We start from the raw sequence: 14,190 nt of genomic DNA, 5'->3' as shown, positions 1-14,190 counted from the left end.
TAAAAGATGTGCTAGCAGTAAAGTGGAGCGCAGGCATGTGGCCCAGCTGTTTCTTCACTGACTTACAGGATAATACTTTACGACAGTATATAACAAACTGTGGGCCATGAAAGAGACAGAGAGCAACGGAGACAGTACCAGAAGGAAGGTGCCTCTTTGTTCAACAAGAAACATGTGTGAGCGATTAGGACTTATGAAGGCCTCTGGAAAGTAAAAGCACAGCTGATGTAAATACAAGGAGATGATTTCCAGAGACAGATGGATAATGACAAACTGTAATCCATCACGTTTGAATCTATCCACACGACCCACAGTCCAACCAACACAAACTGGACTGGAGCTCTTTGGGAACGGGAATGTCCTTACACATTCTGAAAGACTGGAAAAAAGCAATCCACCACCTACAGAATATTCCACATAGGCACAATCCATAACAAAAAGCTAGAATAACCACTCATCTGTTTCCAAAAGCAAAACACAAACCTGCTGTTGCTTAAAAACTGAAGTGATAAACAGCAGTAGACAAGCCATCAATCCCCTCAAATTATGATTATTCTTAAGAAGCTAGGTTTACTGACCAAGCTTAGAATGTAATATAATTAGTGTTAGAGTTACATCATGAAAGGATGATGATGATGATGATGATGATGATGACAATGATGATGATGATGATGATGATGATGATGGCAGTGAAAATTAGGATCACGGAATAAAGATCATATTTAACTTTTCCCCATTCTTTCCAATAAGTCATAAGAGCTTAGCACAGGGTCAGTTTCCCCACGGTATACTTTGAACTCTGCACAATCATGACTTATTATGACTTATTAGCCTGTGGAAAAATCTTGTTGTCCTGACAAAATAGCCGTGAGCTTCTGAGGAACTGCTGGATGAAAGTGCGGCAACTTCTGTGCTATTTACAGACAGCTCAACATAAAGATGGAGAAAGAGACTCATAAATCCATTGATAAATGGAGCAATGACTGCAGATCAGAATTTCAATTACTCATTAACACATTAGTCAAAGACAGAGAAGACTTTGTCTGGAAAGTACCTGCACACGGTATTGGAATGAGAACTAAAAAAGTGGCAGCCATATGAAGTAGTAATAATTATTGGATTTATAAGAAACTATGGTGGGACAGCTTTAAGCCACAATACGGGGGGGGACTTGTAATCACAGCATAAATCTCTACTGTTGTTCACATTAAACAGACTAGGCTAGGAGCATTATATGGAAGATTTAGAGCAGGCAACATCCATTCCTGGGTTCAATAGTTTGATTCATGGCTTGTCAAAGCAATAGTCATAAATACCCTATGTGCTACATTTATTTCTGCTTTACAAATAGGGCCAAATAAGGTCTGTAAATATGACCAAATAGGGTTGCAAAAATAAATGAATGTTTGCAAAAACATTGCATCACTATCAAGTTGTGACAACATTATCCAACATTAATTTTATTTAAATGTACTGCAAACAAATCACAATGTAAATTATTTTATCACTGTTGGCTCCTAAACAGTGATAAGACAGTTAATAAGGTTTTTATTGTCATTTATGATATAACGTTTGTAAATATCATTGGAAAGTTCAGCTACTGAAGCAAACTTAAACCCTACTGGCCTCACTATGCCCCTCAGAAACACAAGGCCCTTTCCCAAACAAATGAGGTTTTTTATGAGATAAAAGAGAGCATGTTTTGCAGGATCCATGTCAGGTCATGCCTAATTTTCCACCCCTTAGTTACTACCCTCTAAACCTTCCCTCAGAGGCCCCCAAGCCATAACCTGACCTCTTCAGGAAGCAGAGGCTTGGGTGATGGGGGTTTGGACTAGGGGGTGTTGTTTTAATGAGTAAGGGACTTGAAGGCAGAAAGGTGTTTCATATAAAAATGTCTTATGGTGCTTCTATAATTCCTGCCCCCTGGAGGGTGGATGTATCTTGAGGGGGCTGTAAGCTCCACGAGGGGTGGAGAGGAAAACATGTGGGCACATATGAGTTGATCCAGTGAAGCCTAATAAGGTTCATCATGACAATGTGACAGCTTGGCATTGTGGGTAAGGCTCACAAAAAGTTCATTTCTTGAACAGTGAATGCTAGAATTGTGCAAGGGTCTTGTGCAACTGTGTTTCCACTTTCACTTGTTTTATGTGCACCTGAGACAAGATGTCCACAGACCCTTCACTCTGCTTCTGAAGCTTTCAGTAGAACTTTACAAATGTTATATACTTGGTACCATACTAAGGAACCAAGTGCATACAAGAATTATTGTTTTTCATCTTCTTCTTTTTACTCACTAAGACAAATAATCGTTTGTTAGGTTAAAACATCAGTAGCAGCATCAGAAAGTTCCCATATCAAAGTGTTTATGTCAGATTTCATATACAAGGACCACTGGCTTGAATCAGTCACACAACTACAGCCATTAGCAACTTTGTCATCCATCAGGCTAATGGAGAATGAGTGCTCAGGCAACGTGTCACTCCTATAAAGGTCCTCATGAAGACAAACTGAGATCAACAGCATGCATTGCGTGCTTTTTTCTAAGGGGACGTGAAGCTTGAAGGTTACTTTAAAAGTGGCAGCGTTTCCTTTTACACAAAGCAGTGAAAGGGTGTGCAAGCAAGTCTAACCTGCATGCTCCTCTTTTCAGAGACTCGCCCCCACACCCCTCCCTCTTCTTTTATTTGGCTTTGCTTAGTGTGCTGTGATGCAATGGAGGAAGCCACCCCCTTCTCTGATGTCCAATGTTATTTCATATGGAGTGGCAGCCAAAGAGAAGAAAAAGATTTTAAAAAATAAAATAAAAGGGGAGACTCACAAAGCACCCATTGTTTAGCCCATTTAAACAGGTTTTAATGCACAGCCATGCTGGTTTTCTCATCAAACCTCTCAGCTGCAAAACTGTTGGACACACAGCATGCCCTACCCACACTAGAAGCACAAATTAATTGCATGGAGGAGAATGAAGAAAGGAAATAACAATAAGAGAGTTGTCTACTCAAATGGTGAGTTGGCATGAAGTACAAACGTAACTGGATAAACACACTTGCAGGCATAACATAGCCTTACTCAAACCCAGACTGAAACACAGCTAAATGGGAAAAAAAAAAAAAAAAAAAACTCTTGTGGTGTGGAGGGATACAAATTATTATTTCTGTTCTAAATTCAGCATCCTTTAATCAGACTTTGGGGAAGGGTTTGTGTTCCACCTTACGTCCAGGTCTGTCCACAAATGCATTATGCACATTTTACTGGGCGACAGGCATAGCCGTCATTTTACACAGGGGATGCAAGGGACATATCCCCACTACTTTCTGAACTGGCCGATTTTGTCCCCACCACTTTTTAAAAGTGTGCTCTGAAAAAATATTGTATATAACAGCTTTCTTCAAACATCTGTCCAAACAGTCTGTGAAAAGGGCACTTAGATCCACAAGCGCCGGCAGCCGTATCCTGTACGCAGTTTGAACAGTTTTGTTCATATTTAACATTGTATTTTGAAAATAAAATTGTCACATCAGCGGGTCATGTATTTTGTTTCTTTTTATTGAATAATTTGTGATGCATTTTTGGCTGCGTCCATTGTCTGCTTCATAACGTTGTGCGTAGAAACACATTTAAAGGCTGATAATGATGGGTGTTAACGACATTGGCGAAGGCAGAATACTGTGCCCCTCCCCTGAACTGTCAGGTTTCATTGGTAGAACTGGCCACACTTCTTGCAGGTGTTTGCCAGCATGGCCTTTTTCGGATGGTGCTACTCTAAGCAATGAATATTCTGCTGAAAGCAGTATGAGCACAGAGTCATTAACGTTACGATATAAGACTGCAGCCACCTATGATTCTCAGTTTTTGCAAAGTTAGCAACGTCGTGCGGAATCTACGGCTGCTCTTACCTCCTTCTGTGACTGCCGTCCAAGCTAAAAAAGACTACGGTATGTAGCTAGTACCTCAGCCTCTCAAAATGATGGCTGGGATTCAGATAGGCGTCACAGAAACTGACGGAAACACTGTTTAATGGGGTTCAGTAATGTTCATTTCTCCTTGATCTTTTTTGTTGTTCTTGTGGTTATGTAAATCGCCATGCGGGTCCGAAGTGAATAATTTCTTTTTTTCGTGGCTACAGGCTATGTGTGATGACCTGCCATAACTAGAATGTGATCGTTGTGGTGACTGGACCAGCAGCCAGCTACACCAATTGAATGCAAGTTCGAACGTAAGTTGGGGTGTAAAGTCAATCTTCAACCTTGCGTTAAGAAGTTAGTATTAAACTACTGACACGCACGATTTCGGATTCACCACAGACGCAGAATTAGTTTAGTCTGGCCAATCAGTAACGCTACCCGGCATGGAACATGAAAGATTACGCGCACGATCTCGACACTGAACTTGCTCGGTATTTCTCTTTCTGTGCTACATTTTCTTTGCTTAAGGTATGTCTGTCCTATAATAACTAATTACAAAATGAGACTGTGTTGTACAATAAAGTGGTGTCCTCAGAGTATATCTTGTGTGTGTTTTTATGTTCTGATGCTGATTGGAATTGTTTCGACGTTCAAACGGGTTCTCCAGCACACTATTTTAACTGCACTTTATCAAGGAACAGTCGCCAAAGCTGTGGCTAACTAAATCGCTAACCTATATGAATTCTCCGAACGACGAAAAGGTAATGTTAGTTATTTTAGCGACTCTGAGCTAACTGACTAGCTGCGATAAACCTAATTTAGTTTTAAAACGTTAGTTTAGCTTCTCCCTCCAAATTTAGAGATGGCGATAAAAATTTTGGGTTTCAGGGAGCTGACATGTCCGGTGACCTTGCGTAAAAAACTTCCACATGAAGAAATAATTCTACTTGGCTGTTGTATATCTAAACGTCATACCACAATCTATTGTAACATGCGATAAGGGGTTGCACATACGGTTTGACAAAGTAGCTAGCTTAAGTTAATCAATATAAACAAATAGTTAAATGAAAAAATTATCATTTTTGTTGCTCTGAAATGTAAATACATTTACCTCAGACACGACAGCTAGCTAGGTTATCCTGCTAGGTTTAGTGACGCTCAATAACAAATTCAAAATGTACGCATCTATTATAATAATTATTGTTCAAATACTACTGCTGAGCATATTTTGGAGGACAACTGTTCAGAGAAAAGGGTCACTCCTAGCACATTCAGCCTGCGACATGTTTGGTGGAGATCTCTATAGGGCTCTGGTAAGTGCATTTCTTTGCGAGAAATGCGGGAATAATTCTTTTTTTAAAATCTCATTTATGAATTAAATGGGAGCATATAACAGTGTCTCATTACCTCACAGATCTTGGTTGGTTAACATTTAATGATTAAAGTGGGGGGGGGGGGCGTAAACTTGTTAAAGATTTCCTGGTCCATATATGAAAGTAATTGTTTTCTAAGAGGTATTTGCTTGCACAGTTGATGGACCGCTGTGAAAAAAAATCACTTTTTACTACCCCTACACTGCAGTTACTTCCTATATAAATTACTCGATAAATCTAGGGGCTCAATTTTGATTTTGGATATTTAAAATGAAGATCTTAAGCCCAAATGCCAAAAGCACACATCCACTAAAGACCCATCATCCCCCTTCGAGTCCTTTAATAAACAAACGAAGGCACTGTGCTAAAACAGCAGATGAAGGACCCCTGTCTGTTTCTATGGAAACATCTCTCTCTCTCTCTCTCTCTCTCTCTCTCTCTCTCTCTCTCTCTCTCTCTCAGAACACAGTTCTGATCTGTTTGCACACAATGGTAAGAAATAGCTGCATCTTTGTTAAGGCAACACAATTTAGGTCAATTTCAGGTTTTTATATTAGACACACTGCTAATCTCACAAGGCTCATTTTATCATGTCATACAGATTTGTATTCGTTTCTCTTTGTATTTTGAGCAACTCTGCTGATTGTCTGGGCTTGTTATGAAATCAAGCATGCCTAATGAACACAGTGAGCATTCCACACAACCCAGTCCTATTACAATAACTAACAATAACAGAAGGGGTTTGGACAGAGAACAGGAAGAGTGTCTCTTGTGTTATTGACCATAGTTGTACTTGTGTTGATGACCATGTGCACCCAGTTCCACCCTTATGCTTGGAACCAGCTCTATGCCCACCACCCCCAAAACACACACAGCAAAAACAATCTTACCCATGTCCAGTTTTGCACAAATTATGATTTTTATGATTGCGATATCACTTTGTGGTGGCCAATGTTTTTTTCTATACTACATGGATGGTTAACATCTCAATAAGGAGCAAAACTGCATAACCTTTTGAACTGTTTACCAATACATGATGCAATAGTTTGAAGCAGCTTTAGCAACTAGCTTATTCCATCACGGTATTATACAAGATCTGTTCTGTCAGCAACCTTGACAGTGGTATAGGGGATCTGTTCTGTCAGCTATTATGAGGCTCGATAATGCTTCTTCCTAGCATACATCTCATAATGGAAAATGAAATCTGGATATGAACATCATACACATACCTATACCTTCAAAATACTGCCAATTTATCTGTTATACATGCCGTGCTCTGCCACTTTATCTAGTACTGTGTACCTATCTGATGTTGTGTACGTGTCTAATACTGTGTACGTGTGTAGTCCTGTGTTTGTATTTAATATTGTGTATCTAATAATGTGTACCTCTTTGTTTTACAGCACTACTGCCATGATCTCTAGTAAAACTGCATATGTTTACAACTTTCACACTTTTTGGCATTTAATGTAATGTTTTTGCACCATCTTGCACTGAAGACTTTGCATTACATATTTATGTAATTATGTCTATTGTAGGAGCATTATAGCACCCACATTTTCCAAATACAAATTTCCATCTCTTTTCTCTAGAAATCAGGTCAATGTTTGAGAAAATCCATCTTTGTGCCAAGAGAACTCGGGCTTAAAACACAAGCACCCAACAAAAGCTGGGTGTTTTTTCATCCATATAAACAACAGATTAAAATTGTGTTCATATTATCTTTCACTATATGACTCAACACACTATATTACTCGAACACACACATTCCATCAGGACCAGACTAGGACTTCTAGAAAACTGGACTAGAAATTAAGTGCTTTTTAAAAATGTTATTATTATTTATTTATTTTTCTCTTTCACCATTTATTCTGCTCCTTATTGTCTATATTGTTACTATTGTGGTGACTTTTGTCGGCCAGAGAAGGATGGCCACCCCACTTTGAGTCTTGGTTCCACTCAAGGTTTCTTCCTCATGCTCTAGGGAGTTTTTCCTTGCCACTGTCGCCCTTAGCTTGCTCACTTGAGGCTTGGACTCGGACATTTGTAAAGCTGCTTTGTGACAACATCTGTTATAAAAAGTGCTATATAAATAAATTTGACTTTGACTTTGACAAAATCAGCTGTCAAACTACAGGCTGATCTCAAACCTTCCATTTATTTCTGAGAGCCTAGATAAAGGTGTAGCTCAGCAGCTAAACTCATACCTGAATTATACACATGAAGTCTTTCAGTCAGGGTTTTGACCTCATCACAGTATAGAAACAGCACTGATTAAAGTACGTAATGACATGTTGTTGGCTTATGACCAGTGTTGTGTTTCTTTGCTTATACTGTTTGATTTGAGTACACCATTTGACACAATAGATCACAACATTTTACTAAATAGACCCAATAATTTTATTGGGATTAGGGGAATAGCCCTTTCCTGGTTTTAAATCTTATCTAGCCAGTCGCTACCAGTTTGTAAGATGCTTCTATCTTAGCTACATTACATTGGCTCCCAGTAAAATTTCATATTGATTATAAAATACTTCTAATGACCTACAAAGCACTGAATGGTCTTTCCCTACAGTACCTTAGAGAACTCCTAGTACATTACGACCCACCACATCTGCTTAGATCAAAAGGTGCAGGTTCTTTACTAGTCCCAAGTATAGGAAAATCTACAGGTGGCAGAGCCTGTTCCTATAAAGCTCCCACACCATGGAAAAATCTTCCTGTAAATGTTCTAGATTCAGACACAGTCTCAATATTTAAGGCTAGGTTGAAAACTACAGTCTGGCATTCTATTAACTACTTCCCATCTTGGGTACAGGTGTAGATCTGGGGGTCTGTGGGCATTGAGAGTTATGGTAAACTGGGATGTTATCATGCTGTCATTTTACCTCTCTTTTCTCACTCAAGTGTGTTGACTGAGAGTGGCAGAGTGCTAATGTACCAGGATGCCCTCATGCCTGTGTTTCGATTTTGGCTCTATCCTTTTAGCTGTGCTGCCAGATCTGCCAGAGTCCATCTTTGCACATTATTGCTCCCCAATTTACACTCCCTCATACCTGGACATACCTAATAATCCATTCTCTCTTTCTGCTGAGGTACACCTACCCTTGATGTCACGATGTTACTGAGCCTCAACTCATTTCAGCTGCCATGGCTACTCCCACCACCCCCTGATGCCCCCCTGTTGTAGCCCACCACACCTCCACACCAGCCACCTACTTCTCTGTTGCCCTTGTTAGACATGCTCGTGTGGGATTGGACATGCACACACCATCAGGACCAGACTAGGACTTCTAGAAAACTGGACTAGGCATGAATTGTGTATTTTTTTCATTTTATTATTATTTATTTATTTTTCTCTTTCACTATTTATTCTGCTCCTTATTGTCTATATTGTTATTATTATAGTGTCCGTTGTTGGCCAAAGGAGTATGGCCCCCCCCCCCCCATTTGAGTCCTGGTTCTTCTGAAGGTTTCTTCTTCACATTCTAGGGAGTTTTTCCATGTCACTGTCGCCCTTGGCTTGCTCACTGGGGGCTTGGACTTGGAAATTGGTATAGCTGATTTGTGACAACATCTGTTATAGAAACTGCTATATAAATAAATTTGACTTGACATTTGGCATTATATTTGCTCCACTCACCACGGTCATGCTTTATTTTCTCCTCTTCCTCTTTTTTCTTCTTTCTCTTTTCACTGCCAGAAGGATAACTCCTCTTCATTTTTGTTGACTGGCTTTCATTGTCAACAATTTGTTGTCATTATTAAACAGTCATGCATGCTACTTGCAACAGGAATGAGTGGAGTCATGCTGGCCACTCTTAGGGAATTGAGGTCTCAAACTGTCATTGCAAACTTATACTGACATACTGCACTTATACTGTCATACTGCACACCGCACATTTGTCAGCCCTAGGGCCCCCCACTGGCATGGGGCTCCAAGCAGTTGCCTGCTTTGCCCGGTGGCAAGTGGTGCCTCTGTCACTATGAAGTACCTTGATGGTCCATGACTAATGGTGTGGGGGAGACTCCTATCTGATATGAGCTTAGAGGTGCTAGTTTGTCCTTTACACTGTGTTCAACCCAGTGTATCAACCAGAAAACCACTTAAGACCAAGATGAGTTCAAGAGTTAACAACAGCAGGGATTCTAGTAATAACAGTAATAACAGGCATGGTCATTGGTCGTGGCCGTGGTCTGAAATACAATACAGACATCATCTCAGCATCAGTAAGTTACATAAATGACAAAATATTAACATAAAATCATTCTCAGTCAAGCTCAGTGACTAGAGAATTTACCATAGGCAAAATCTGAGCCACATCTAACAGCCAATCTCTATAACTGGTAAATGTCTCTGGCACAATGGGACAATCGAATGACATAGTGTTCTGTTTGTTTTCCTGTCAGTCTTGCCATGTGCTCTTGTTTACTTCTTAGCCCTGCCTTTGTTTACTTCCCTGTTACTTATTATGCTTATTATCCATTATGGTCATTGTCTCCTGCTGATTGTACTTACCTTCATCTACTCCTGTGCATCTACACTTATACCCCTCTGTTCCCTGTTAACACTACAAAGTATTGTTTTGATGTTTTTTTCTAGTTGAGTGTCAGTTTTGTCTGATTAGTGTTTTTTTCCTTTATAATCCATTTTTGTCGTCTTGTGTTTTATTCCCTGTTTAACCCTGATTATTGAGATGTGGATTATCCATTTCACTGTGTCTGGATGCTAGATTATAGAAGCAACATTAAAAAGGCATTGAAACATTTACTATTGCAGCCTGCTTCATCTATCCTTTCAGAATACTTCGCCTCGTAAGATTGCAGAAAATATCAGCAGGACCATGAAGATAGCCCAAGGATTGGTGAGGACCCAGCTCAATGTTATCTGCTATCCAAGCTCTATTACTCCGATGGGTTCTGTTCTATTGCCCTTGTCAGTTCCTGTGAGAGGTCCAGAGGTTTATACTGGAAAATTATGCTCCCTTCTTTCTTTATGCTATGTGAAATATAATTCAAGTTTGTTCTTGAAAGTCCTGTGGAGGAGTACAAGAAGGCAACCTATATGCTATTGTTTTTGGACGGCCAAGCTAGAGTTTGGGCTTATATATTAGCCCAGCAAGAACATGCAGGATTGTGGAAAGTAGAGACACTTAAAGTGCTAATATTAGATTGATATAAAATTTATTAAAATGATCAATATCTACTTTAGTATCTGTACCAGCATCTGTAGTCTGAATTCTGAGGTTGCTTTGCCATTTTCTTTAGCATCCTGGGTCCATTGATCCATCTAGTCACAAGCATTGTTGATGCAAAAAGAGGCAATAAGTTGAGATTATTCCTGCAATTGAACCTGTGACCGATTTAGAGCCAGGATCCAGGTTTGCCTGCCTGAAGGTCTTCTCGGGGGGGGGGGGGGGGGGGGGGTGGGTGGTCTGAGTGTCTGTTTTTAGTGCAACATGCCAAAGAAGAGGTGTCCCCAGCACTCAACAGCACCGAGCCTTTTGCCCTGCCTCTTGTGTCCTGTGTGGAAGAAACTGCTTTGTTTCCTGTTTCTAAGGATGCTCTCCAGTCTCCTGTCCCATGGGAAGAAAACCCCTCATCTATCTGTTTCTGGCTCTGAGAGACATTCAGTTTCCTGTTCCTGGCATTAAAGACGGCACTGAGTTTGTTCCGATTGTCTCTGGTGTGGAGGATGCCAGTTAGCCAGTTCCCATCCCTGACATAGAGGTTGCCTTACCATCATATGTTTTTCGTGCAATAGAGGCTGCCTCACTTTCTGTCTTGGATGCCAAACAAACCACATCATTTCCTGCCTCCATCTTGGAGGCCACTTTCCACATTCCCAGTTCTGATGATGGCTTTGTCACATCCTGTTCAACTGAGAGTCTGCCAAATTGTATGCCTAAATGTCTGTTTCCAGGGCAGTCCACTAGCATCATAGAGGAAGTCACCACCCCATCTCCAGTTCCTGGCAAGGAGGACATCTCCAAGCCATTTGATCGCTACATGGAAGATGTCATCCTGCCTTCTTTCCCTGAGGTAGGAGATGCTGGGCAGCCTTCCATTTTCAGAGTAAGCAATGCTGCACTACTTCCCAAATAGAAGTGGGCAGGGGTATGCTGTACAGTGTTCTGATCCTGGTGTTGAAGACTCATCCAGACCTACCACCACTAGCTGCCACTGTGCCTCTGGACCTGCGCTGCTCTCCTACAACCTCTGATTCTTTGGCCAGTGGCTCTCCTGTGACCCCTGACGCTGTCCCTCCGGCCTTCTGGCCTGTTCCTATGGCCACATCTTGTGGCTCTCTAGAGTCCCCTGCGACTGTCTACTGACTCTCATGTGTCCCCAGAGGTTGCTGAGTTTGAACACCTGCCCAACTTGCCAGTTTCCATGGTGCAGTGTCCTCTACCTGGTTCAGTCAGCATGTTACTTTCAACCTTCCTTGTTTCCTGTACTACCATGGTGGTCTATCGGGTTTTTTGATCAGCCATATCACTCTGCCCTGTACTACATCACAGGTCATGGTTAGCTGCACTACTCCAAAAGGAATGACAGATCTCAGTGAGCACTCCTTCAGGGCCTGGATGTCACAGAAGTCAATCAAAATCCTGAATCACCAGCCTGGTAGTCAGATTGGCTGAATCTATAAATATTATTGGATGTAGAGTATTAAGCAGTAGGTCTTCTGATCTCCCTGGCCCCCACCACATGGATAAGCTCTAGACTTTCAACAAATGGGACACACACATCGGCTTTTCTTACGAATAGGTCTTCCAGCTTTCAAAAGGCAAAACATATCTGGAATACTGCACATTTCTGCTTTCCTCAGGATCACTCTCTTCACACTTTGGTAATGCTCAGCAATGGGGTGACTACTGTGCTGTGTGCTCTCTAGGAGCTCCTCCCAGGTTTCGCATATACTTGGATCTGTGCTTCAAGGTTTTGGCTTGGTAGAAGCAATGCCACAGTGCTCTGGGAGGTCATTCTCAAGCATGGTTGTGGGATGCTCGAGACACAGATCTAGACTCTAGTAGGAACAGAGGTCCTTGACTGTTGGGCTCTGCGAGTTCTCACAGCATCTTACCTCATATGATGTCATTGACGGGGTTTCTGGCAATGCCTTAGCGGATGAGGTTGCACGTTGGGCAGCTGTTAATGGCCGCTCATGCCCATATGATGTATCATCGACATGTGAAGCTGTCTCCATGTTTTCTCATTGCTTGGTGCCGACTGATAGCAATCTGCGTTTCATACAAACTCAGGGTACATGACAGGACTGCTCTCATTGGGCTGATCAGAGCTGTAGTCCTGATAAAAATGGTCTAATCCTTGACCCAGAAGGGCGTGGTCAATGCCATCAGTTCAGCTGCTTGAGCAGACCTGTAAGGGAGAGAGTAAGACTCCCAAATGAGGTTGGGCAGAGACAGGCATGGACACGGGGTTTCTGGTATGGAGAGCTCCATACCAACAGTCATGGAGATCTGTAAGGTCTTGGAACTCTGCCACTTGCATGCTGACAAAGACCTTAAAATGGCAAGATTCAGATTTAAACCATGCCAATACTGTCATGCAATCTGACCACAGGACCATCCTATCTGAATGCAGCTAGATGGAAGTTACTCTATAGTGGGCTATCAAGGATTAACAGCTGGAGTCACCAGATAGCATCCTTGGCCAGGAAAGGACTATCTGGGGTAAAAACTGTAACTCTTCTTTCCAGTCTTTCCACTGCTGTAGGAGGTCAGAAGGTAGCTGTGGATCATCCCAGACTCTATGTTTACCCCACAACCATCTGACTAACATCTAAGCTCAAGTGTTCTAGGGTAAGATGAAACCTAAGAGGACACCATAATCTATTGGGTGGTATTTGCAAAAGGGCAAGCTGAGACCTAGGATGGCTTCAGGAGTGTCAGTCTTCTCATGAGTATGTAACCTCTCTGACACAACTCAAACCCAGCTGACAGCAGAAGTGTTCTGAACTGAACAAGATGTCTAGCCTCAGCAACAGTAGGTAAATCTGCAGGCTCTGCAGACAATTATCAGTATAAAAACATTTGTCAACTGAGAATCTCACCTCATCCCCTGGTTGGCTGTTCTCTGAAATCTGATGCTACAGGGTGAATTTGGCATAGAAGGGGCTACAGGTTGTACCAAAGGAGAGTACTTGCCACTCAGTCTCATCTTGGTCCATGTCACGCCATACAAAGCTAGTGCATGTGCACAGAATCTCAGCAGGACCCCTGGCAGAGATGCTCCCAATGTAGGCCCTGGTAATAGGTATTCGTACAGATGGATTTTACGCACATGCCACCTTCAGTTGAAGTACCTGCTGGTGATTGTAGACAGGTTTTCCAAGTGGACTGAGGCGTTTCCTTGTTCTGAGGAAGATGCCCGAACTGTGGTTAAAATCCTAGCCAAGGAGATAACACCGAGGTACGGTCTGCCTCAGGTACTAGATTTAGATCAGGGACCCTGTTTCATTTCCAAGGTAACTCAGAAAGTATGCACCTACCTAACTATTGACTGGAAGTTTCACATCCCTTATCATCCTCAGTCATCTGGCATTGTTGAGAGAATGAATCGTACCTTGAAAGAAAGGTTAACAAAGGCTATGATGGAAACAGGAAAGAAGTGGATAGATGTACTGCCAGTGGTGTTGTGTGAGATCGGAATGACGCCCAGTGCCACCACCAAATTGTGACCATTTGAGGTCATTTTTGGTAGACCATTTACCACCCCATGGGTCAAAAGTAACCGAGGTGTTTCTCATTCAGGTGACATGGACGTGATCTTGGCGGACTACACCCAAATGTTGATTGAGAAATTGAACAGTGTGCATGGTAATGTCTCTTGCGCTCTCCCTTTTCCCGCAGACAAGCCTACTCATACATTTATTCCAGGTG

The sequence above is a fragment of the Electrophorus electricus genome, chromosome 6 (genome assembly GCF_041902795.1).
Source record: "Electrophorus electricus isolate QZ-2024a chromosome 6, ASM4190279v1, whole genome shotgun sequence".
Lineage (NCBI taxonomy): Eukaryota > Metazoa > Chordata > Actinopteri > Gymnotiformes > Gymnotidae > Electrophorus > Electrophorus electricus.
The sequence above is the reverse complement of the archived record's forward strand: the minus strand, read 5'-3'. Positions refer to the sequence as shown.